We start from the raw sequence: 26,749 nt of genomic DNA, 5'->3' as shown, positions 1-26,749 counted from the left end.
AACGACCAGCAAGCTACAGTGCTGGACATCCTATGCCAAACAACTAGCAAGACAGGAACACAACCCTACCCATTAGCAGAGAGGCTGCCCTAAATCAGAATAAGTCCACAGACACCCCAAAACACACCACCTGACATGGTCCTGCCCACCACAAAGACGAGATCCAGCCTCATCCACCAGAACACAGACACCAGTCCCCTCCACCAGGAAGCCTACACAACCCACTGAACCAACCTTAGCCACTGGGGACAGACATCAAAAACAATGGGAACTACGAACCTGCAGCCTGCAAAAAGGAGACCCCAAACACAGTAAGATAAGCAAAATGAGAAGACAGAAAAACACACAGCAGATGAAGGAGCAAGATAAAAACCCACAGACCTAACAAATGAAGAGGAAATAGGCAGTCTACCTGAAAAAGAATTCAGAATAATGATAGTAAAGATGATCCAAAATCTTGGAAATAGAATAGACAAAATGCAAGAAACATTTAACAAGGACCTAGAAGAACTAAAGATGAAACAAACAATGATGAACAACACAATAAATGAAATGAAAAATACTCTAGATGGGATCAAGAGCAGAATAACTGAGGCAGAAGAACAGATAAGTCACCTGGAAGATAAAATAGTGGAAATAACTACTGCAGAGCAGAATAAAGAAAAAAGAATGAAAAGAACTGAAGACAGTCTCAGAGACCTCTGGGACAACATTAAACGCACCAACGTTCGAATTATAGGGGTTCCAGAAGAAGAAGAGAAAAAGAAAGGGACTGAGAAAATATTTGAAGAGATTATAGTTGAAAACTTCCCTAATATGGGAAAGGAAATAGTAATCAAGTCCAGGAGGCACAGAGAGTCCCATACAGGATAAGTCCAAGGAGAAAATGCCAAGACACATATTAATCAAACTGTCAAAAACTAAATACGAAGAAAGCATATTAAAAGCAGCAAGGGAAAAACAACAAATAACACACAAGGGAATCCCCATAAGGTTAACAGCTGATCTTTCAGCAGAAACTCTGCAAGCCAGAAGGGACTGGCAGGACATATTTAAAGTGATGAAGGAGAAAAACCTGCAACCAAGATTACTCTACCCAGCAAGGATCTCATTCAGATTTGATGGAGAAATTAAAACCTTTACAGACAAGCAAAAGCTGAGAGAGTTCAGCACCACCACACGAGCTTTACAACTGCTAAAGGAACTTCTCTAGGCAGGAAACACAAGAGAAGGAAAAGACCTACAATAATGAACCCAAAACAATTAAGAAAATGGGAATAGGAGCATACATATCGATAATTACCTTAAATGTAAATGGACTAAATGCTCCCACCAAAAGACACAGATTGGCTGAATGGATACAAAAACAAGACCCATATATTTGCTGTCTACAAGAGACCCACTTCAGACCTAGAGACACATACAGACTGAAAGTAAGGGGATGGAAAAATATATTTCATGCAAATGGAAACCAAAAGAAAGCTGGAGTAGCAATTCTCATATCAGACAAAATAGACTTTAAAATAAAGACTATTAGAAGAGACAAAGAAGGACACTACATAATGATCAAGGGATTGATCCAAGAAAAAGATATAACAATTGTAAATATTTATGCACCCAGCATAGGAGCACCTCAATATATAAGGCAAATACTAACAGCCATAAAAGGGGAAATCGACAATAACACATTCATAGTAGGGGACTTTAACACCCCACTTTCACCAATGGATAGATCATCCAAAATGAAAATAAATAAGGAAACACAGCTTTAAATGATACATTAAACAAGATGGACTTAATTGATATTTATAGGACATTCCATCCAAAAACAACAGAATACACATTTTTCTCTAGTGCTCATGGAACATTCTCCAGGATAGATCATATCTTGGGTCATAAATCAAGCCTTGGTAAATTTAAGAAAATTGAAATTGTATCAAGTATCTTTTCCAACCACGACGCTGTGAGACTAGATATCAATTACAGGAAAAGATCTGTAAAAAATACAAACACATGGAGGCTAAACAATACACTACTTAATAACGAGGTGATCACTGAAGAAATCAAAGAGGAAATATTCTGCTCTACTCTTAGCTTTCAGCACAGTGTGTGCCTTCAGCATAAAGAGGGTCTCTTCTCATGCTTGTTCTTCCTTCAGTGGGAAACTGACTTTGCTTGTACCTCAGTGTGAGGCTCGTGGTGGGCATCTTGCTGGAGGGTGCTGCTTCAGTCTTGACCAACTGTAGCAGAGTTTTGCTTTGTATCAGAGCAAGAGCCTGTGCTCGGATGTCTTTCCTCTCCTTCAGATGGTTTTTGCTTTTACTCCTCTCTCAGCCACAATTAACCTTGTAATCTCAGCCTACCGATGAGCTTAAGAAAAGCCGTGATTCTGTTGATTATCTACAAAATCTCCACCCCACTTTAGGAAAACTCTATTCTCTGTCATAAGGTTTAGTTGTCTCCTGGTTCCATCTTCTTCTCCATATCAGAGTATCTCCTGAGATGTAATTTCCCAAAGTCTAGTTTATCAGTCGAACTGACTATAGTAATATTTTGTTGTATTTGAAGTGTAGGAAGTATACGCGGAGTGGGGTTGGGAGATTCGGTAGGACAATTTAGAAGGGACCTGGTGCTTTTTGCTTGAGTCTTCTTCTTTGGTCCAGCCACAGTGGTGTGAAGGAGCCAATGCTGTGCATCTCTTCCCAACTCTTCTTTCACGTGTCTTGTTGGTAGTTTGCAGTCAGTCATAGTAGGAGTGTTTACACCATGGCAGTCAGCAATTGCGACAAATCAGGGCTTTTTTCGTACTTGAGAGAACCAACTGTTAAACATCTACGAGCACACCCCCGTCCCAGCATCCTTTTATGGGACCCAATTCTTAGCCCAGGTGGTCCAGATGAGGTTGACCCTATTCTTTGGCTCCAAGAGTAGGGAGAGTGAAATATCCTTCCTGGTTTTGGTGATTGGTACAAAAATGGGTACAATTTTTGAGATGGACCCATCAGATCCCCCTCCAGGACTTTTCCTGAAATGATTGGAAAAGAGGTACCCTCTCCTTTTGGGATTTTGGACACTAAGGTCCCTGAAAATCTGGAGCTGGTGAGGGCCACGTGGACAGGTATATGGAGAAAGCCTGCTTGAGAATGAAGCCAGCCAGCACAGTGGAAAAGGAAGTCTAAACAAGGAGCAAGAAAATGATAGGGCTTGTGCTCCTTGTTTTAATTCCTGGATCGAGCCCATAAGTTTCAGTTACTGGCACCAACAAATCTTATTATTGCCTCAGCTATTTCGAGTTCAGTTTCTGTCACATGTGACCATGTAAAATTTGACTTATATAATTGTGAACAGAACACACATGCACATACACATCACCCAATGGCAGATGGTACTTTTTAGATAATAAGGAAGAAGAGACTTTTCCTACAGATAATGTAGAGAATTACATTATCACGCAGAGCAATGTCCATTCTTCTTTTCTCATCCTTCTGCTTCCAGATCATCCCTAGGGCCTTACCAAACAACAGACTCAGCAACTTTTGTTATTCCAACACCAGGCAGAAGTTTGGGAATTAAAGTCCCTCCCTACGCCCCCTTTAGACCAGGTCACAATGTTAGGAAGTAGCACTCCTTTCCACTCTTTAGCCTGTAGATAGAAGCAATGCAGAAATTGATATTCTCCTTGACAGAGCACCCTTTCCAAAAGAAGAGGGGTGTTACTACTCACAATGACCAAATGACGACTATTTTATATTAGGAAGAAAAAGTTCAAAGAGATAACAATTCAAAATGATGCTATTTCAGCTCAATGACATTAGCAAGTTTTGATAAAATTAATACCCCAAAGTGGAAATCGTTAAGTGAAACAAGCACTCTCTTGCATAGGTGAATGGAAAGTCAGATGATGTAAGCTTTTCTGGAAAGCAATTTATTGATACACATCCAGAAGGTCATATACTTCCATTCCCCTTTGCAGAGTATTTCCACTTCTGGGAATGCACTCTAAATCAGTTATCAAAAAGTCAGATGGAAATTTATACACATTGATATTCTTTGGAGCCTTGCTTATAACACAGAAAGGTTGGGAAAAACCTAACTGCCCACAATGAAGGAATGATTAAATAAATTGGGACCCACTCTGTGTGAGAGAATACCATTTTATAAATGGTATTTCAAGAATTTAAAATATAATCCTGATATAACATTTAAGAAAAAGCCCTACACAACCTGATAAATAGATGATTTCACATACAAATGCATGTACACCTCACAGCTCATCTCGACAAAGGCTGAGAACATCCTAGTGCCTTTATGTTTTTGCATCTGCTGGGCCTTCACCCACTTTGCCACCTGGTGAATTCTTATTTTTCCTTGAACATCTAGCTCATATATTATACCTTCTGTGGAAACTTTTCTTGAGAAGGTCGTGCCTAAAGGGAGTTAATTATTCGGTCCTAAAAAAAATACTAAAGAATAGGCCACGTGCCCTGAGAATTTATAAAATTTATAAGTCCCTTTCTTCCATGAGTTCATTGCTCTCTGCAGCCTCTACCACCCACTGTCACTGACACCTGAGGTGAGACCGATTGCCACTCTGCCTCTGTGGTGTCCCAGGGGACCTCTGTGAGCCCTCAGCCAGCAAGGACCAGTGAGGACACCCTGGCTCCCATCAGCAGCACGGGTCTACAGCTGGATGCTCTGAGCCAGACTGTCACAGATGCATATCATTTTAAAAAGACCTTTCTACTCTGGAATGCAATACTTCATAACTGTGAGATGTTGATACACATTACAAAATATGGACTTATGCCACTTGTAATGTGTCAACTATTGGGTGGAATCCGTGAATAAAATCAGCCAAGCTTAAAAAAATATATATATATATATATATATATATATATATATAAATATAATTGTCTCTAGAAACCATAAGGGAACTATAGAAATGAATTTTCTGTTACTAACACAGGTCACAGCAGAGGGTTTGCTGCCTCAGTATGAAACCACTGCCTGGTGTGACAAGCGGAGAGAAGGTGAGTCCTTACCTACTCTTGGTTGTCTGCTAAACAAAGGAGCAATGCAGTCAATACAGTCCCCGAACTTGCATTTGGTAGGGGTCTCCTCCACCAAGGATCACTTCTCTTTCTGCCCAGGCTGTCCCATTTTCAGGCACACTGCTATGACTGTTACTATTACTACTGTTTTGTCAATAATTTGTTGCTAATGGCACTAAAACTTCCTATCATTATCATAACAATTTCCTAAAGGATTGGAAGCTTTCAGATTGGCATACCTCTGCCTTTTCTGGCTCTATCTCTTCGGACAGATTACTTGACAATCTTGAGGGTGAGTTGGGAAACTTTCCAGGAAATATGGGGGGAAATAATGAGACCTGAATTTTTTTTTATTTTACTTTTTTCTTTGTTTTAATACATGATGTTCAAGATATATTGATTTCTTAGAAATATTATAAGAGCATCTCTGACTTTGAATTTACAGAAAAACCCAATATAATACACACTTTCAATTGGTGTTATTGTCCTAGGGCTTAGATTCAAAGGATTTTGTCATTTGATTTTAAAGTCTATTTTGTCTGATATGAGTATTGCTACTCCAGCTTTCTTTTGATTTCCATTTGCATGGGATACCTTTTTCCCTCCCTTCACTTTCAGTTTGTATGTGTCCCTAGATCTGAAGTGGGTGAGACCTGATGTTTAATGGAGAGTCTGTAAGGATTACATGAGATACCACATGCGAATTTTTATATACGTATCACTTATATAGTAAGTGCTCAATATTTGCTAGTCATTGTCACTAGTTTTGGTATATCATTGTTATTGTTGGGTAACTGTGATAAGTGATCCGCCTCTACATTGTAGTCAAGGCAGGTCCCCACTACTGGAAGTGGGGATGCAGGGAAATCTCTCTGGAGGGGCCCTTGCATGCACAGAGCTTCCGGGGATTGGTCAAGGTGGGGCTCAAGGTGATGTCTGGCGATGAGCTGATGATGTCTCTCCACTGCCACACTGGGGGAAGTGGACATTGTCTGGCCAGTACTGGAATATCTTCTGGGGGGTGGTCTCATCTTGACAAGTAAGCGTATTTTCTTTACGTCTTTACCTTGTGAAGGTGCAGGAATGGTAGTAGTCTGGAAATGTTTAAGTGGCAAGTCATCAGATGAAGTGACAGTGTTCTGATATACCATGGAATAAACCAGGGGACGACCTTTTGTTGGATATCTCGGCTAGTATTCCCATAGCCCTTTATTACTCTAATATCATTTATCACCTCGTGGCTGTGTCTTTCTCTTTCCTTATTCTGTAAGCTTTCAAGGGCAAGAATAGAGCCTATTATTCACTCATTCAGTAAATACCTACTAAGCAATTACAGTGGGCCTACCATGTCTATTGTATTTCCAGTCCCTAGCAGAGTAGCTGGCAAATAATTGGTGTATGACAAATGTCTAACGCGTAAATGGGAAAAATATGTAACTTTATGACATGTGAAGAAGGGGATTGCTAGAACCATAGTGGGAGAAGCCCTATGTGTACAAAAGGAAGAGACCAGTTAGAAAATTCATCTAGAATTTGGACACACTACAAGCAAATATTTAAAGTTGTGGTTTAGCAAGAGAATATTTCTTTACTGAACAAACATAGTGGTTACAGCAGACAAGAAAAGGGATGGAGGAAGAGAAAAAAGAGAATATGGATAGATACTAAATTTAGGATAGAGGTAGCCTGTGGTCAAGAGGGAGGGATTGGGTTTGGGGAAGAGCATATAGTGGGCTTCAATTATATTTGTAGCATTTTATATCTTAAGCTGGGTGGTAGGTGAATGGATACTCACATTTTTCTCTATACTTTTCTTATTTTGTTAAAAATATTCATTGCCTCTAAGCATTTTTATAATGTTGTTAGAAATTTATAAATTTATAAGACTAGTCACTAAGTTTAGTCAAGTCCATCTCTGTAATGCCCCCTCCATTAGATCCACCTTTTCAGGCCCTCAGTAACCTCTTCCCAAGGGCTCAGTGATTATCTCCTAACTGTCCTGACCACCAGGCTCAGATCTCTCCAGAGAGGTCTTCCTAAGAGGTAGATCATGTCATTTTTCTGCTTTAAAACCGTTAGTGAGAGACACTTGCCAACCTAGCATTCAAAGAACCCTACAGTTTAGCTCTTATTTACCTCTCTGGTCTTTTCCCCACTGTAGGACATTGGGTTCCAGTCATGATGGCTCACTTGACCCCAGCCCACCTCGTGTGCTTTCATCAGTCTTTAATTCTGTCCATTACACTTGAAAGGTGAGTGCAAAACCAGATGACTTTTCTTGTTCAGTTTGGGAAGATGCCTTCAAATAAACCAAAGCTCTTGGTATCTGAGAGCCTCAGATAAGAATAAGACTAACATCAAGTGAATCAGTAAGCAGGTGTTGGGGCTACACTAGCATCCATGTGCCTAGAATAGTCCCTTTGCTCTTGTAATAGTTGGCCTTCAATATAATACCTGTTCAGTGAGAATGAGGTATAAGACAGATATTGAAATTATGATGATAACTGCACACAATGAAAAAGATTAAACATTACGCAAGAGCTGAGGATTTGACTGGTGTTTGTTTTCAACATTTCTTGTGTGTGATTGGTAGGTAGACTAGAAATATAGGAGATAAAATACTGGTCGGCAAGTTTTGATTTTAATCCTAATTTGGCATGACTTTTATTTTTTATTAAATGCTTAAATTCTTGGAGTTTCAATTACCTTTCCTGTTGATGAGAAATCATCACCTAACTTTAACTCCAGTATCTAATCTGTCATGTGTTTGCAAGCCTTTTGTCCAGTGTTACTGAAACTGAGTAGGAAGTACCTATCTGGTACCTGTTGTACCAGAGGGGTAAGTTTGCTTCTGGTATTCTGTGAATCCCTTGTAGTTATATGAGTTTGAGGAAATAGGTTAATTTGTTACAAAAGCTGTTGACTTAACAATCATGGTTTGAGCAAGTGAGATCATGGCATACTGTACCAGCTAAATTAAACTCGTCCTTCACCACGCTGTCATCAGTAATACCTGCTGCTGTTGAATCCTACTGGTGGTGGATATGTAAAGAGGAATGACATTTACTGCCTTTCTGGTTTGGTTTTAGAGAACCCTTGGAGGTCACACTGGCTTCTTTTCACTCAACTTTAACCCTGAAATGCCATTTTGGGATTTTCTTTTTATTTTAAAGACTTTCATAAATACTGCCAATATTGAAACTTTAGCTGGCATGGAATATCTGAGAAAATACTTTAATGGGAGAAGGGGAAAGTAATAAGAAAATCTGCAAAGTAAGGAAGGAGAAATTGTGTCCATAAGAGATAGAAAAAGAAAAACGCTGTGGAGTTTGGTCCATTGAAATTTTTACTTTTTTCTCAATCCTGCCAAGACTCATCACTTATATATTATTGTTTTCCCAGTAAAATTCATGTAATATTCGAAATGAGAAGAAATGTTAAATAGGTACAGGTTGTTACTCAGAAAATATTCACTTCCTACCTTCCCTTCTGCCCTCCTTCCATGGGAGAATTATACTTCCTCCTCCCATTGATGTTGGGCTTGGCTGTGTGACTTGCTTTGCTTCTGATGGTCAGGAACTATAATAGGTCTGATATTTAACCCTATTTGCAAGCTAAAAATTATTCTGCCACAGTTTCATGGATGCTGGCAGAAGACATAAGGCTCCCACATCAGACAAAGAGCTTTATTACAGCAATTACAGAGTATCAGCCTTTTCTTGTGTTGTTTTCCCAAACCCCAGTTCCCACAGGGTGATATGAAGAGGACCAGCTGACACCTGCACTTGTAGTGAGTTGCATTACAAGAGAGAAACCCTGAGCTTAGGGAACCCAAATCTTTTATAATGGGCAGTCAGTATGTTTCCCTTTTATTCTGTAGGAGAACCTATTTCTATCTTCTAAGTCTGTTTACCATACGTCTTTGAAAAAAATAGTCCACAGTAAAGGCTGTCAGTGCCTTTGCTTATAAGATGTGCAGACACATGAGTGATGCGTGGAGCATTGTCTCCCAGCCCCAGCCTCTACCAGGAGAACATTTCCTAGATATCTGATGCCACATGGGGCCAGGCTCGGTCAAGCTACAGCCGAATATAAAGCCACCGCAGCTAAATTCATCCTGAATCAGCTCAACAGTAGTCAGCATGAAAATACATACATATGGAAATAAATGTAGCATTGCTGTAGCCATAACTGACTGGTATATAAGTTGGTAAGAAAATGAGATGCTGCCGTATCAAAACCTCAAATCTTTGGCTTGGGTTTGGCTTTGGGACCACACAGGGGGTAATGGGGAAACTATTATGGGAGGCTGTAAAAATGGTCATTTGTGTTCTAAAATGACAAAATATTTGATAAAACTGTTGCTTCGCAGTAACTGAGAAGTCAGAAAATGTACCTAATATACTTGTAGCATTTAGTTAGGAGATTTCAAAAGCACGAGCTTTTGAAACAAAGTGCTACAGGAAAAAGATAAGCTCAGTAAACGCTGGTTGATTAGCAAGGAGGATTTAGAGGGACTATAAAGAGACCAGAAATCTCAAGTTTGAAAAATAAAATAGTTTTTTAAAATTAAAACAAAGATGTGGTGTTTTTAAAGACCAAATTAACATTGGGTCTAACATCCTTTGTTAAGACGTATGCATAGAATGTGTGGGTTAGTAGATAGTCTCAGCTAGACAAAAGGGCTTCTAGAAAAATTGAGAGCAAGTTCCCACAGAAGATTAATGTACCCAAAGTACCTGAAATTAAGTCTAGAGAGAGACATGCCTTGGAATGTATTATGAGTGTGACTCTTGGCACTTGGATTTAACTAGAATTAATTACATAGAAAACAAACCACTCTTTTGAGAGACCAGTATTAGCAAAAGTGCTACCAGCCTAGACTGAAAGACACCGACACAGAGATGTAAAAAAAAATCTCTTGTGGTGAAATCAGAAAGAGAAAAACAAATATCGTATATTAACGCATATATGTGGAATCTAGAAAAATGATATAGATGATCTTTTTGGCAAAGCAGAAGTAGAGACACAGACATAGAGAACAAACATGTGGATACCAAGGGGGAAAGAGGGGTGGGTGAGATGAACTGGGAGATTGGGATTGACATATATACACTACTATGTATAAAATAGATAACTAATGAGAACCTACTGTATAGCACAGGGAACTCTACTCGGTGCTCTGTGGTGACCTAAATGGGAAGGAAATCCAAAAAAGATGGGCTTTATGTATACGTATGGCTGATTCACTTTGCTGCACAGCAGAAACTGACACAGCAGTGTAAAGCAACTATACTCCAATTTAAAAAAAATGAAATTTCTACACCAAAAAAATTGTTTTTAATTAAAAAATTTAAAAAAAAAGAAAAATGCAAAAAAAGAAATCTCTTGCTTCCCAACTTTATATAGTCAGGAATTGATCTTAAAAAAAAAAAAGGCAAAACAGCCCCACCCCACCCCCCAAAAAATCCCTGCTCAGAGGCCAAGAAAGACTTATTTTCAAATGCCCTCTTCAGAATTAGTCAAGCAGGATGATGGCAATGGCAGAAGCCCCAAGAGGGCCAACTCGAAGTCTATGGGGACAGTGGACTAAGAACCACTACCAGGAAACAGAGCCAGGGTCTTATCAGGAACCATAACCCATGACTCTGTTATTTATGGGTTCCATATTCACTGAGAACGAAGCAAATCACCTTTTCTCAACTCACATGATTACACAGGTAAAGGTTTCCATTGAGTATTCTTGTGCAGGAAGGCTCATCTTTCTCCTATGGGGTGTGCGCAGGTATCGTTCACTATTGCTTTTATTCCCACTAGTTACATGATATCGTTATATATATCTTATTTCGGTCTATCTGTAGGGAAAGAGCAGTTAGCAAGCAATCATTTAAGTTCCCTATCCAGTTTGAAGACCTGACAGCGTTTGCTCTGCAGGACTCCTGATTTGTTATGGACAAGTGAACTATCATATACTCCTTTAAAAAATAGGAGTATTTATTGTGGTACTCTATCCAAGTTTCATCATTTTGTATTGGGTGTGTGGGGATGGGCAAATTGTGCTTTTAGTTCATGGCCCGGTGAATCAAACGGAGCTGCATTCAGACCAGATGTAGATCATGAGGTCGTGGTGTTAAGCCTGATGCTGTGACTTGAGGAGTGTAGTGCGATGAGTATATTTCGCGTGTGGGAAGATGGAGAATACATGAGAACAAAAAGGTGCACTGTGGTACATTGGCTTATTATGTGCTATTCTCTACCTCCATGAGAATAGCATATGCCACTTCTCCTTGACGTTGGGCTTGACTCTGCAAATTACTCGGCCAATGTGATGTTAGCAGATGAGATGCAAGAAGAGGCTTAAAACATGTTTGCGTGGTTGGGCTTATTCTCTTGCACTTTGGCTATAGCCATGGAAAGACCTGCTGGAGTAGCTGCTGGCCCTCCGGCCTGGGGTCTGGTGTCAAATGCATGGAGCAGAGCTGTCCTCAACCCACAGACCTGGAGTCCAAAGCAGAACTGCCTCAGCCAACTTGCCGTTGCATAAAAAAGTAATAGATGCTTTTTCTTATCACTGAACTTTTGCGATTGTTTTCTTTGTAGAAAAAGCTGATTTATATTTAGAGACATAGAAAATGCTCACTTTTAGAAGGGAATAATGCCAATATTATGGACTGTGGGTGGTGGAGAGAGGGCAAGAACTGAATCTCAGGGCAGTTTGAGTTTCAGAGAGACAATCAGCAGTGAGTTTTCAAAGAAGCCTACGACCTTCTGAAACCAACTGTTTCTCTGTTTCTCAAGTTGAATGATTTTAGTGAACGTCCGTCCTATCCCATGCGTCTTTATTGGAGGGTTCTTAAAATTAGATCCTAAGCATTGTTTGTTTGTTTGCAGTATGTATAGTGTTGGCATCTAGTACCCCTGGGAACAGTGAGCAATTGTGGAATTCAGGCTTCCTCGGAGTGCAGTGACTTAGCAGTTGATCACATTTTGCAGAATTCTATTTGCAAGCTTAGAAAATTACCACACACAGTTCACCATATGGCACGACTTATTTTGCTAAGCGGACTATTGTATTTGAAAAATCAAAAACACTCACTAAATCCCCAAATCTCTCTTTTTTTCTCTACCATCATGGTTTCCATGACTACACTTCACAGCTCCATATTACATCTTACATGTAAATGATTTCTTCTGAAAAACACTATGTAGAATTTTCAAAAGGAAGCAGTGAGAGAGATGTTTACTCTTCCAGGCAAATAGTACGTGCTGATTTCCACAACTCTGTCTGGGATTGGGTACAGCACCAATGAGAAGTACATTTTCAAAGCGTGATTTCTCAGATTTTTAAGATGGGTCCTGAGACAGGCTAGAGATTGGAGACACAGAACTTCGATTGGCAGATAGGGGTTGGTGACAGTAAACTTGTGTGTAATGAGTTGGATTCTTATACCTTCTAACAGCTCTTAAATATTCTGCTTCTCTTTTATCTTTGTGGTTTAAGGTGCGCTCTTAACATTTTTTGGGGGGTGGTAGAAGAAAGTATAGTCACATAAATTTTCCCCTCATGAATTTCTTAGAATAACAAAGACACATAAACATTCCTAGGTTTTTTTTTGTTCTGTTTTTTGTTTTGAATTAGGAGAAGAATGTTGAATTTAATTCCATGCCTACTTTTTCTTTTTTTTTCCATGCCTATTTCTTAAAAGTATTCTTCAGAGCTGCCCTTTCCTAGTGTACCTTTCATTTTATTGAAGACCGTATGTTGTTTTCAGTTGCATGAATGTTGTCTAGTCCACAAAGTTATTATTGTGTTTAACGTGAACACTCCTCAGCTTCTGGCAGGCCGCATCCGGAGCCAGGGATCTTCATTGGTATGTTTTATACGTGCTGCTACAAGGGCCTTCTAGAGTTGTTACTCAAAAAGGAAACCCCAAATGTGCCTCATCTTACAAACAGACAGCACTGCTTTGATGCTTCCCACCCCTTGTTGTAGAATAACATCATGCTGCTTCAAGAGGAATAACATTTGAAAGGTAAATTTGATGCAAATAGACTTTACTTTTTTTCACCTGCATATTTTGAGGTTTAACACCTTTTCTTGTTAGTAATTAGCACACCTGAAACTGGCCCAACATTAGCAACGCAATCTCTACCTTGTACAATGGAAGTTTTCCCAGGTTTGCAGTAAAGTCTATAAGTTGAAGAATCCACATTGGACGGGTCAAGAATTGGATGACCTGAATGTGCCACATAGAAGCATAGGCCACACCAGAAGCTGCTCTGGATATCATAAAGTCTTAGATCTTTGTCTTCTGTTTCTCACCAGAGAGAGATGTGAAGAGAGCCTTATTGCATTTCCAGTTTCTTTTCTCTTCGACTACTGAAGACCAGAGTTTCTGATGAAGATTGAAGGGTGGTGGCATGAGGTGGTAGGGTCATTATTCTTACAGAAATTACAGCTTCTACCACATTTTAGCTTCTACTTGTTTCTTCTGCATTATTCGAGGCAAACTAGTTGATAAGCATGTAGGAACAGAAATTAGTGAACACTGAGGGCACAATAGCCGTTGTGTGTGCGTGAGGGATGTTTTCATTTGTGTGTGTGCACATGACTATTATGGGATTTTGTGACTAAAATGCTTCCTTTTGTAAAATGCTACTTGACCAAAATTACATGTGTTCATAGGTTTAAATAAAATTTTTATTAGTAATGTATATTAAATGAAGTCCTAAGGAAAACAAGATTCCCAAATTGAGCAAAATTTTTGCTCAAATAAATGAATAAAAACAATATGCATTGCATTGGGGAATGGGGATGGGACTTCAGCAAAAATGGGGTAGTAAGTACCTCCAAACAATCTTTCTTCCATTAAAGCAATGAAAACACTGGCAAAAAAGTCAAAGTCAACTTTTTCAGAAATCTGGCAATTAGCAAAGAGCTTGGAGCGATCTGGGGAAGTTTATTCAAGAAAAATGACTCCATCTTAGTAAGAACAGTGACATTGTAACCTGCCCTATTCCCACTCTCCCTCCCCAGTTCTGTGGTAGCCTCTGAGAAAGAACCACTTGTAATTACAGCTCTCCTGGTGCAGACAGCCTTTTCCCCGGGGGTATTTGTCAAAATAATCAGAGGCAATTGTTTAACATTGTGCCTGCCTGAGGTGGTAAATAACAACTGGGGCAAATAGATTAACCAAAAAGCTTCAAAGGAAAAGCTGGGGAATGAGATGTCCATTGGGAACTTGGAAAAGCTGCAACATACATCTGGAAATCTAGAAGTTAATGTATATGTGTGGGGCTGTGCACATGCCCAGAGCTGTGCGCATACTCAGGAAAGATCAGCCAGAGCCCTAAGTTCTCACCTCTGGGCTCTATACAGTGGGAAGTGAAGGCTAAGGTGGAATTATAAACTGCCTGACTGCGAGTTGAAGGCATTCACCAACATGTGCAGTGTACCTTGGCAAAAACTGGGAAACTTATTGGCCCAGACACTTTGGGAAATCTCTGTCCAATTATTAGGTGACCACTAAGCTAAACGAGGAGAGACTTCAGTGGTCACAAATGACAAACACGGGTTTTACAGAATCAATTCGGAAAAGTCAGTAAGACAACAAATGACAACAAATAGTAACAAAAATAAACCTTAGGAAGGGAGTAGAATCTAATTTGCAGAGTTGCCATTTTTTTAAGCAATAATATAAGTATGGAAAGAAAAGTATGGCCCATACACTGGAAAAAGCAGTCAGTAGAAATTGTTCCTGAGGAAGGAACGAAAAGTAAGGAAAAGAAAAGTATGGCCCATACACTGGAAAAAGCAGTCAGTAGAAATTGTTCCTGAGGAAGTCCAGATGTTGGGCTTATTAAACAGGCTTTAATTCAGTTATTTTTTATATTATCAAAGGATTAGAGGAAGCCACATATGAGAATGATGTCTCACCAAATAGAGAATATCAAAAAAGAAACAGATTTTAAAACTAAAAACTCCATAGAAAAATATAATAATTGTAATAAAAAATTCACTAGAGGTGCTCAACAGAGGATTTGAGCAAGCAGAAAACAGAATTTGAGAACTTGAAGATTGGCCAGTTGAGGTTATCTCATCCAAGGAACAGAAAGAAAAGAAGAACAAAGAAAACTGAACAGAGTCTCAGAGACCTGTGAGACACTACTGTCTTAGTCTATTCAGGCTGCTATAACAAAATACCAGAGACTAGGTGGCTAATAAACAACAAACATCTATTTCTCATAGTTCTGGAGGCTGGCAAGTCCAGAATCATGGTGTCAGCAGATTCAGTGTTTGGTGAGGGCTTCATTATTCACAGATGGCCATTTTTCCCCCTATATCCTCACATAGTGGAAGGGGTGAGGGATGTCTCTGGGATCTCTTTTATCAAGGCATAAATCTCATTCATGGGGGCTCCACTCTCATGACTTAATGACCACTGAAAAGCCAGAAGGAGAAGAGAGATTATAAAGAGGCAGAAAGAATATTTGAAGAAATAATGGTTGAAAACTTTCAAATTTGATTGAAAATATTAGTCTTTATTCATCTACCTGTCTTATCTTATCACATCTGAGCTCAACAAACTCCATGTAGATTAAATTCAGAGATTCACACATAGACACATTATACTCAAACTGTTAGAAACCAGAAACAAAGAGAAAATCGTGGGAAAGAGCTACAGCACGCAAACAACAACCAAAATGAGGTTGGAGTGGCTATATGATATGAGACTAATTTTTTATATATAGATGTTATATCATCCAATATTGTTGAACTAGTTTATTAGCTCTGATAGTGTTTTGTGGGTTCTTTAGGATTTTCTTTATATAAGACCTTGTCAACTGCAAATAGAAATAGTTTTACTTCTTACTTTCCAATTTGAATGCCTTTTATTTCATTTTTCTTGCCTAATTGCCCTGGCTAGAACATCTAGCATAGGGGTTTGATCCACTGAACAAGAATAAAGATCATATCTTTATTCATGTTTATACAATCAAACATGGAATGTCAAATCTCACTCTGGAGAGATGTGGTAGACTGAAAGTGCCAGAACTTAAAAGTCTGCCCACTGAGAACATTTCCCGTCTTTAGTTGTCCTGTAATCTTCAAGATGTCTAAGGATATCTCTTCCTTAGTGTGCAGTTAAATTCCAAATTGGAATGTAAATTAATACAGCCGCTATGGAAAACAGTATGGAGGTTCCTTAAAAAACTGAAAATAGAACTACCATATGACCCAGCAATCCCACTACTGGGCATATACCCTGAGAAAACCATAATTCAAAGAGAGTCATGTACCAAAATGTTCATTGCAGCTCTATTTACAATAGCCAGGACATGGAAGCAACCTAAGTGTCCATCATCGGATGAATGGATAAAGAAGACGTGGGACATATATACAATGGAATATTACTCAACCATAAAAAGGAATGAAATTGGGTCATTTGTAGAGACGTGGATGGACCTAGAGAGTGTCATACAGAGTGAAGTAAGTCAGAAAGAGAAAAGCAAATATCATATAATAACGCATATATGTGGAATCTAGAAAAATAGTATAGAAGATCTTGGTTTCAAAGCAGAAGAGACACAGACATAGAGAACAAATGATGGATATCAAGGGGGAAAGGGGTGGGGTGGGAGGAAATGGGAGAATAGGATTGACACATATACATTATTGATACTATGTATAAAATGGACAACTGATGGGATCATGCTGTATAGCACAGGGAACTCACCTAGTGCACTGTGGTAACCTAAATGGAATGGGAGGGAAGTCCAAAAGGGAGGGGATATCTGTATGTGTATGGCTGATTTATTTTGTTGTACAGTGGAGGCTAACACAACATTGTAAAGCAACCATACTCCAATAAAAATTAATTTAAAAAAAAGCAAAAAACACACACACACACAAAATTTAAAAAATAAATTCTAAGTTGGGCAAAGCTAGTAGCAAGATTCCCTGACACTTGTGATACCATTGCAGAAAGGTCTCAAAGTTACTAGGCCACCCTCTCATTATTTAATTTTAATTTTGGAAGGATATGAAGTTAAATTCTAAACTACTAGGGGTGCAGTAGAGAAATTGCTCTAGAGATCATATATATAGTCATAATGTTGCTTAGTTTATTTAACGTTCTCTTTCAGATAAGCATTATTTTGGCAATAATCTTAAATATTCTCTGAACAAAGGTTAAAGCAGGGTGCGGTGGGTTGTGCAACACGTAGCTCTGGATTGAACTCTATTTCCAGGCTGATGAGCAGGGAATTGGGGGAGGGGTGGGATGCAGAGCTTGGGAACTTGCTTGAGTGCTGCTGAAACTTGTCCTCAATATTTAATATTTAATGTTTTAACTGCAGTGGTAGAAGGTTAAGAACAGAGTCAGTAGTTTCAAACTGCAAGAATGTTATATTCTGTGTTGGAAGATATGAGATTTGGGACAGTCTGGTCCTTTGATTTGGAAGAGCCCCTTAAAGGGAATTATTTAACCCTTCAATTGTGGAGCAGAATTGCCCCCAGGAAAGCTGCTTAAGTTAATGTCACTCTAAATGACTAACCTGATACTCAAGATAATCAATAATTTTTCTGAGGAGTGAGCAGAATTGTATTTCCTCTGTGTTCAGGTCCCTTGAGAGAGTTTATTTTGTTTCTTCTCTGAAGATTTAGGGGAAATCTTTTTTCTTTTCCCCCCGGTGATATTTCTGTTTTGTTGGATTGGGAGCTGGGAGAAAGACACCGAAGGAGCTGACTTCCTGAGAGACTTGGTGAGACACCAGGACCCAGGGGTGATACTTTGAGGGGAGGTCAGTTTTTTCTACTGAGGCATAGGACCCTGGGAGAGTCCAGCAGAGCTGGGAGTAAAAGCTGGGGATGCTAAGGAGAGAGCCCTAGTCAGGACGGGGGACAGGGTGGGGTGATGGAGCTGGGGCCTACAGAAAGTACTGGCAGCAGTGGGAGAGCACAGATGGACTTGAGACAACACCCCTGGGTACCCAGAAAGCGACCAAGGACCCTTTGTGGATGGCTCAGCATCTGCCTTGGAAGATGGAGCTCCAAATATGCATCATTTTGGCACTAAAATAAATGTGACCTCAATTGCATCCACAGGCTGGTGAAATCCAGCCCATTCAAGTTTCTTCTAGATGGTACTTCCCTGTGTAAGGTTAGCAAGAGAAGTGCTGATCTAACCTTCATTTCTAGAAAACGGGAAACAATAAGAGACCAAAGATAATCAAATGGCTTAATAAGTAGGGCAGTGAGAACATCTCAGGATTGACCTATACCATTTGGTCTCACTGAATGCAATGTGATGATCAAATGCATCTCTTTTTAAAGGGGTACTCTACCACAAATTCATTATCCTAGTTATTGGACTGCGTTTCCTTCAAAGGAGAGCATTTAATGTGCTAGTTAGTAGACCATTTCTTCACGACAAGAACTCTGCATTCTTTATTTACTTATTTATTTATTGGCTGTGTTGGGTTTTTGTTGCTGGGCGTGGGCTTTCTCTAGTTGCAGCCAGCGGGGCTGCTCTTCGTTGTGGTGTGCGGGCTTCTCATTGCGGTGGCTTCTCGTGTTGCGGAGCACAGGCTCTAGGCGCGCAGGCTTCAGTAGTTGTGGCATGGGCTCAGTAGTTGTGGCTCATGGGCTTAGTTGCTCTGTGGCGTGTGGGATCTTCCTGGACCAGGGCTCGAACCCGTGTCCCCTGCATTGGCAGGTGGATTCTTAACCACTGTGCCACCAGGGAAGCCCAAGGCCTCTATTTTAAAATAAAAGATTTGTTACCATGAAGTTTACTACACACAGAGCAGTGTCACAATTAGATTAGTTTCTGTACATCTATTATCTAATTGGAAAGATGACAAGTGAAAGATAATGCTGCCTCTGTTATGATGACAGTTATGCTTTCAAGGGTTTATAGTTCTTAAAATCGAGGGTGAGTCAGATCAGTAAATTAAGTGTATAAAAATATAAAGCAATATGAATAAAACATTTTAGAAATGAAAAGCTTTTAAACCATTCTTCCCTCATTTTTATATTCACTGAATTCCCTTATTAATAAGAATTATGTTTTTACTAACATTCAAAGGAACCAAAAAGCAATTATCCACCAGTAAACTACATTTTTACGGCAATGCATAAACTTTCAAGTGTATGTACAAGAAGTTCCTCTGAACGCAGGAAAATCAAAGCCAGAAATTGGAGTTTTTGTAAAGGTATTTCAATAGTAAGTTTAGGCAAGCAGGGGAAGGAGTTTCTTGCGTCTTTCCCAGTTTGATATATTTCAGAAGGGACATGTAAAGGAAGCGACTTCATGTGATGATTTATAATTTTACAGGAAATGATGGAGTATGAAGACCTTTAGGAAGCATTGTATGTTCACTTAGTTTGCTGGCTGACCAAACTTTTACTTGGGCCCCAAATCTTTGCATTAAATAGATCATTATGTTAAGATGTGTTAGAGATGTTTATTTCCTACAACAGAAAATTTTCCTACAATCATTAACATTGTGAGCAAGGTTTTGTTCGAAATTCTTGCATCCTGGGAAAATTCTGTAGGATTTGTGACATAGGAGAAGTTAAGAAACTTTCCATACAAACAACCTGATGACAAATGTGTGCGATTATTTTTCGTACTTTTTTGGTGAATTATTATTTTCTTTCTAACCGATTCAGACATCTTTGGAGTGAAAGTATCAAGAGGATAGGCATTTGGGGGGTTGAGTCCTGCCAACAGCAGATCCTGCAAGAAGGATTCGGCTACATGGTTTATTTGGGAGGAGATGACCGGAGGCAAGAGGGAAGGTGAGACAGGGAAAGGAGAAAGGCCAGTCAGCCTGTCAGTGACCAGGTTACCGCTGGGGCAACTTGGTCTAGATGGGCTTGGGGAGTCAATCTCTGAAAAGCCGTGAGGGAATCCCCCTCCGAATTCTCCAATTAAGGATGAGGTGACTGGGCGTTTATCGTCCTACTCCCATCCTCCTTCGTTTGAGAGCTACCCCCAGGCATGTCATTCCTCTGTCTTGTGGGTTGCACTGAGGGACATGCAGCAAGCTCCCTTGATCCCAGAAAAAGCCCTCAGGCAGGGAAGACCAGCGATGCGGGTCCCGAGGGGCAAAGCTGGCAGCGTGCTGGCAATTGTCTGTGGCAGCTGTAGGTGAACTTGTGGACCCGGGGCCAGCAACAGTGGGAGCCACCAGGGCAATTCTGATCGGTCTCCTTTGTATTGGGGATGAGGTTGTGGCATAGTTTCTATCCTGGACACTCCTACCCCCTGGCACGTTAATCAGTGCAGATGTAGTAGCATAGTGTTAGCCCTCTTGAAATGAAGAGAGATGATGTCTTAAAATACAAGTTTGGCTTCTGTGAAAGAGACTGAAAATAGAAGTAGCTTATAAAGAGAGAGCTGTTTTTTACTCATATATGTTCAAGCTCACAGACTGAATAACCAGAGGTCCAGGTGCCTTGTATCGCGTTTCACCGTCCCTGGGGGATTGTTCTTTTCACACAGACGAAGATGCTCTACACCTCCCCGTCTGCACTCCAGCCACCAGGAAGTGAGAAAGGGAAGAGAAGGGCACATGCTTTTCCTTCAAGGGCACAGCTTAGAAATCGTATGCATAATTTTCTCTCTTATAGCGTTGGCCACAACTGAGTCCTGACTCCAAGGAGAGCTTGGAAATGTTGCCTTTATCTTGGGCAGTCATTTGCCCAGCAAAAAATTAGTTTACCAGGGGAGAAGGGGAAAACAGATCTTGGAGAACACATAGCAAGTTCTGCTACAGACCCTACCTAGGGTGCATCTTCTAGAGAAGATGTGCCTGGATTATCTAAGTTTCAAAACGGAATCTTTGAAATATATATATATATATATATATATATATATATATATATATAAAATCATTTAAAATTATTTAATGCCACTGTAAAAAGCTTTAAAACATTGTGAAAATGTGTGTATGTTTGTGTTGGTATTCATAAAGTTATAGATGGTTTTTACTCTGTTAAGATATTTTACAGTTGTAGGAAGGATTTTATGCTATCGTGGTAACATATGTGTATATATTTTATCTACCATAGCTAGTTGCTTCTATCCTATGTTCTAGACTTTATTTCTTTTATACTTTCTTTCTCTCTCTCCCTCTCACACACACACCCTTAGATACCCTCCTTTTTATTGGTACTTGCTAATAATTAGCCAGCAAGATAATAAAATTGGTCTTGATGGTACTTTTTTCCTTTCCCTTAACTTTTTTTCTTTTTTTTTCTTTTGCGGTACGCGGGCCTCTCACCGCCGCGGCGCCTCCCGCCGCGGAGCACAGGCTCCGGACGCGCAGGCTCAGCGGCTACGGCTCACGGGCCCAGCCGCTCCGCGGCATGTGGGATCTTCCCGGACCGGGGCACGAACCCGTGTACCCTGCATCGGCAGGCGGACTCTCAACCACTGCGCCACCAGGGAAGCCCCTCCCTTAATTTTGACATCGTTTTCTTGACAGTGTCGCAATTAGACTTTATAACACCTCGCTTTCTGCCTCAGTTGCCACACCTGATCAGCCAAACTTCCCTTTCTGTCAGCTTTGCACTTTTGCTGCTTTGCGTACCCTCCCAAAGGGGGCATTCCCATCCTCATGTCTTAAAACTGGAATAGTCTCCCATCATCGATTGAAGGAGTATGTATGTCTCCTTCAAAACTTGAAAAACTTTTCCCCATTTTGTAATTTACAGCTCTCACACACTGAACCTGGACCTTAGGATGCTATTGGTGAGTGTTGGAAAGAGAATTAGAGGAGAATCAGGGACAGGTTCTGTGTTCCTAAAGGACAGGAAATGTGTCTAATCTGTGTTTGTATCTGTATGTGTGTCTAACATGTATATAGGCGATGAATTTACTATCATCCTTAATATTGGGACAGTGATTTTGCTTAAATTCTTTGTGTGCTTAGAAAACTGCTGGCTTTCGCTGTGTGGCGGAGCTGGAATTTGAGTCCAGAGCCCGCGTCCAGAAGCATGTGCCACTGTTCTTAGGTTGATGGTCATCCAGGAAAGCTGAGGATGTGGCCCAGGGTGAGTCACGGGCAAAGCTTCCAGGCCAGCTTTCTGGAGACCCTGGCTTAGGTTCCTACACTGGGAGCATTTCCAATCAATAGAAAGCCTGTGATCACTCAGATTCCTGGAGATCTCTAACACTTGACAAGAAGAATCACCTTCCCTTTGGGGAAGAAGATCTGTTATGAGTAGGCGCCAGAAAATGGCGATTTAAGAAATGAAATTTCTGTAGAAAAAAGAAAAGCTGTCCAAGTACTACCTTCACATATGTTTTCTCTTTGATCATCCCCATATCTAGTTTTCTTATTCTTTTTATGATTACTAGTCCCATTTTATGGATGAGAAAATGAGAGCTAAAGGGTTTAAATAACTGACTGATCCCAGCCAGTAAGTTTCAGAAGAAGTACTGGGCTCTATTTCCTGAATGCATTTCATCTTTGAAACCCAGCACTGATGTGGGCTGGCGCCCAAATGTAGCACAGATTATAACAAATAGGAAAATTAGAAGGATTCAGTTATCTGTGCCCAGGTCCTTTTGTTTTCTCTCTGATTTATCTTCCTGATTCTTAACTGCAAGCCATAACCATGTTGCTCAGCACTCTTGAAACTGGGGACACAAAATACTTTCATTTGGGTTCAGAAAGCACCAGCCAGTGGTTCAGGCTCAGCTGGAATTCCAGGCAGACTCCATATCCCAGAGGGTGCACTTCCTGAGGAGCCCTGATCTCCAGGGTCAGCCTCCTCCTTGGTCCTCTCAAGATGATGACACAGCCCACACGAGGTGCTAAGTATGTGGTTAAGCTCGTTTCATATTTGATGGTATTTAATCCTCATATTCACGATGGGATATTGGTTATATCGCTGCCCCATTTCATAGCCAAGAGACTTGGAACTTAGGGGGTAAACTCACCTGCCCAAGGTCACAGGGTTGATGCAGGGACCTGGATCAGTCTGTCTCTAAAGCCCCCACTCTTGGCCACCTGGACAGGTGTTGTCTCTCTCACTGAGAACCTTGGGTCCCTGGGACACTGCCTTCCAGCCAACTGAATGACATGAACTTCATATAAGAAAATGCCACGAATATCCAAACAGAGATACCCACATTCCTTGTTTGTCACTTCTGCTGTCACCAGCCAAGAAGGGAGACTTCTCCTTTCAATACTGAGTTCTTTTTCCTAATCAATGCTATTTACCTACATAGGCATTTCTACTATCTTAACTTCTCAAACTGTCCTCCACATGTCCCTAGTCATAATTCATTCTAAGTTTTCCTTGCCTCTGCTGCATCCCTACTTCTCCTCTGAAAATCATATATATCACTTCTCCCAAAGTGGAATTCCAGGCTGATACTAACCTATTGTTGTATATTTCATGAATCAATCTTTATAGTGTCCTTAAATTAATATAGGCTCATGGGAGATAATATTCACAAGAGTTGCACAGAAAATGCAATTTAAGGCAGAATTATTCCTCAAACAGCTAAATGATACTAACTGAATTTTATATGAGGCACTAATTAAAATTTCTGATCTCAGTGACCTATTACTTTAATTTTCTTGTATTTTGCTCTCCATTCAGGCTTATTTACATTGCTTCTGATCTGCAGTCTCTCACATTTCAGGTGCTCAAAAATTGTTAAATCATGGAGTCATAAATGTGTACCTAGAAATAGTTCATGGAAACAGTTTCTTCTCAAAACCTAAACTTATTGATTAACTGGGAGGCCCAGTACAGATGTATACGTATAGAGATATATGACAAAACGTATACATGACGTTACATGTAGATTATGGAAAATCATGCAAAATGCATGAAATCACATATAGAACATATATGTGAAAATCATATATATGCGGTAAATCCATCAAATATAAAAATCATATGTTTATAAAATAATAAATACGACATGATTTGTACATATATGATTATATATGAGATATGTCTATCTCATATGTATGATTTTACATATATGTATATGGTATTAACATTTTAAGCAAACCTAGGGCCCCCTGCCGTCTGGAAGTCTCGTCTCTGAAGGGTGGGCTGAGCATCCCGGGTCTCCTCTCCTGACACTGCCTGGGAAGTTCTCCAGCTGCTAAGCCGAGAGTGGCTCCAGGAGGGGTTCAGTGTGGCCTCGGGGCGGTGAGGCCTGAGCAGTCACCCGGGTGCTTAACGAGTCTTCCCCCCGCAGGCCAGGCAGATCAGGGACCCTGTCTGCTGGGTGAGGGCTAGGAGAGTGTCGCTCGTTTGTCTTGTGGTTCCTGAGCTTCAATGTGCAGTTTCAGACGGACCTGGTTTGCTTCTTACAGGAACCTGCTCAGGCATCATCAGAGGCATTGTGGGCTCTATATTAAAGATGGAGAAATGGACATCTCCTTATGCAAATTGTAAAGTGACTTACGATGTGGCTAAGAAATGGCAGAAACAGGATCAGGGCTCAGTTCTCTTTCCTACTTGACAGCTTTTCCTATCACATCTTCTCTACCTTATTTTCCCTCCAGTTGTTGAATGTACCCTCCCACCTCCCACCGGCAGGATACGCTAGCCTGTTGGTACTGCACTCATCGTTTAGATGACGTTTGTGCTACCTGTTTTGAATAGTATGAACATGGAATGTAAATGAATTCTTTTTCCCTTTGATGTCATGGTCCAAAAGTCCTATGCTGGTTGGCAACTTGCTTTCAGCCTCATGTCATTTTACACGTTGACATATGAGCCCATCTCTTTTTCCTGTCCTCTCCCCCAGCCCCTTCAGTAAATTGGGTTTATAATAGAAACACTAACTCAACGTTAACCAAAGTGATACTGTCAAGTGATATGATAAGACTGCTGGGTGATGTTTTATGGTAATAGATTCTCTTTGGACTTCATTTCCAAGATCATGAGATGGTGCCTTAAGGGCAAACAGAAAATGTGAAAGCCATAGCAGGGGGGAATCTATGGCACATATGTCGCCAGTGTGTTTCCGTTCCCAGCTTTGTTATGCAAACAAACAAAAACCAAACAAAACCCCGTCTTTCAATTATACTCCAATAAAAACGTTAAAACAACAACAACAACAAAAAAACCCCCTGTCTTTTGTTAATACAAAACATGGACAAGAGTTTTTAGAAAAAGAATCCCTATGTAAGGAGGTGAAGCTTATAAAACGAATCATAATGTCCAGCCTACCCCATTTTACCCTCCCATAAGGGCATTTAACATAGTTTGGCCACATTCATATGAACCTCTTTATTTAAACCCCTGAGCACTAAAGTGTTATAAATCCCTTCCTTGGTTTCTCTTACCTGATTTAAGACAGACGAAATCTTCAAAGGGAAAAAGAAGGAAATCAATGCACAAAGACTGTGAAGAAATATAAGGGGCATTAAAATAGTGAACCTTGAAAAGATTTATGCTCCTGTCTTAGTAACTTTTAGTGCCAGAGGACTGATAGAATGCTCTAGGTAACTTGCCAGGCTGTGGGCTTTCTAAATCCATCCCTACGCCTGGCACCATCTTAAAACTTGGCTTTAGCACCTGTGATCTGTGTGATGGGTTGCAAGTTACGAAACCTCAGTTATTTAATCTGAAAAATGAGAATAATGAGAGCCCCTACTCCATTGGATTGTTGGGAGGATTAAGTATTTTTAAGTACTTTGCATAGTGCCTGGCATAGAATGAATACTCATTAAATGTTAGCTATCGTTATTATCATATATCTTGATGGACAAAACCAGGCTCCCGAGAATCTAGTCATCTCCTGAGATAATGCCAGAAAAGAGAGGGTTCCAGATTCTCCACCCCTCGAGGACCAACCCGTTTAGCTTTTGCTCTTGCTTAGAGGGACATATTCCTTTCTTAGTAGCTGGGTGATGCAGTGGATGATTTTCCCCCATCAACTGAAGCCTCTCCCTTCTAGACACAGAACACGGGAGCTTGTCTTATACTTTACCCATCTTCCTGTACGACACCTTAAGAAACCAAAGGCCATAGGAGCGAGGCAGGAAAGAATGCACAAATTCAACAAACAAAATTCTAATTTGGAGGAATAGAGTAACTCTTAAAAAGTTCAGTCCTAAAGTTATATTGCTGGGTTCGTTGGACAGCACCTCAAACAGTGGCTTGCACATTTTTACACACCCAAGTGCTAAAGACCCAGAGACACTGGCCAGAAAATAAAGCTGAGTGTTCACAACCTTGCAGAATTTCAGAAAAACACAAGGCTATGCCGTGTAGATAGATATCCAAGCTACTGGATCACCCACTGGGCTTTCTGTGTGTACTTAACTGCATGAGAGTTCTGGAGAATTATTTTTCTGACCTAAAGTTTTTGGACATATATCATTTCTTGGCAAGAAGCAAAAAATATTTCAAATTCCCTTGGTTTGGTTATTTTTTGTGATGAGCACAGAGTAGATGCCACTGTCGGAAACAGCTACATTGTGAGCAGAGGGGCCTGAAATTTGTGAGTTTGGAGAGTGCAGTAAGTATAATGGTTATATGTCCATTCCTGGGCCAAGGACCATTCTGTTTGCACATGTTAAGTCCGGGAAATAAGGGTCAGTGAATTGTGTTAGAAAGAGGGCAGATGGCTGGATTTTTCCCAGGGAGCAGATTGCTCCTCCCACGAAGGCTCAGGCTCGCACCTGGTTGCCCTGCGGCCTGGCTC

At 40.3% G+C, this 26,749-nt stretch overlaps 1 long non-coding RNA gene across 2 annotated transcripts in view; it reads left to right on the top strand.

Moving 5' to 3' along the window:
- The window catches only part of LOC132593781 (uncharacterized), a 105,982-nt gene that overhangs the window by 26,400 nt on the left and 52,833 nt on the right, over positions 1 to 26,749 (top strand). For both annotated transcript variants that reach the window (XR_009559610.1, XR_009559611.1), the window contains exons 7-8: positions 4,967 to 5,030; positions 7,213 to 7,303. This is a non-coding gene — a long non-coding RNA (uncharacterized lncRNA). The remainder of the gene's footprint in view (positions 1 to 4,966; positions 5,031 to 7,212; positions 7,304 to 26,749) is intronic.

The sequence above is a fragment of the Globicephala melas genome, chromosome 17 (assembly GCF_963455315.2).
Source record: "Globicephala melas chromosome 17, mGloMel1.2, whole genome shotgun sequence".
NCBI classification, from domain to species: domain Eukaryota; kingdom Metazoa; phylum Chordata; class Mammalia; order Artiodactyla; family Delphinidae; genus Globicephala; species Globicephala melas.
The sequence above is the reverse complement of the archived record's forward strand: the minus strand, read 5'-3'. Positions and strand labels throughout refer to the sequence as shown.